We start from the raw sequence: 569 nt of genomic DNA, 5'->3' as shown, positions 1-569 counted from the left end.
AGAGATGACTTGGGGAGAGTTTTGTCAGTCTTCCTTTTATGAGGCTGAAAGGAAGAGATGGGCAGCAGAAAAGGGAAAGTGACTGCCCTCATGTTTCCTAGTTTTGAATGTATGTATTGTAATTATTGTATCATAAAAATATAACTCTGTATCTTGTTTGTTATGGATGTCTGTTAAATGCTGAAACCACTGTGGTATGTTTTTGCCTTATTTGTCTTTGGGTTTTTTTTTTATCAGTTGAGATTATTTGGCTGCTATGATATGGAATATCCACGGAAGTGTAACTACTATCTGACTTCGCAGATCCTTTATTTATGAATATAAAAATTTTGTCACAATATAAAGCTCTTGTTTTAAATGATTTTCTTCCATGGTTGTACTTCATGTTGTTGTCTGTTGCTGTTGTACAAGCAGGGTGTGACGGTTGGTTGGTATTATTTCTCCCCGTCCTGCACTGTGATTGGTTAACTGACTAAAAAGTAACAGTGATGAGCACTGCATTTTACCCAAAATTAACATTCTTTAAATCTGGGCGCTGAGAAAAAACGCTGAGCGCATTGAAAACAATT

Source organism: Sinocyclocheilus grahami, unplaced genomic scaffold, assembly GCF_001515645.1.
Source record: "Sinocyclocheilus grahami isolate Dianchi unplaced genomic scaffold, SAMN03320097.WGS_v1.1 scaffold2613.1, whole genome shotgun sequence".
In the NCBI taxonomy this organism is placed as follows: domain Eukaryota; kingdom Metazoa; phylum Chordata; class Actinopteri; order Cypriniformes; family Cyprinidae; genus Sinocyclocheilus; species Sinocyclocheilus grahami.
The sequence above is the reverse complement of the archived record's forward strand: the minus strand, read 5'-3'. Positions refer to the sequence as shown.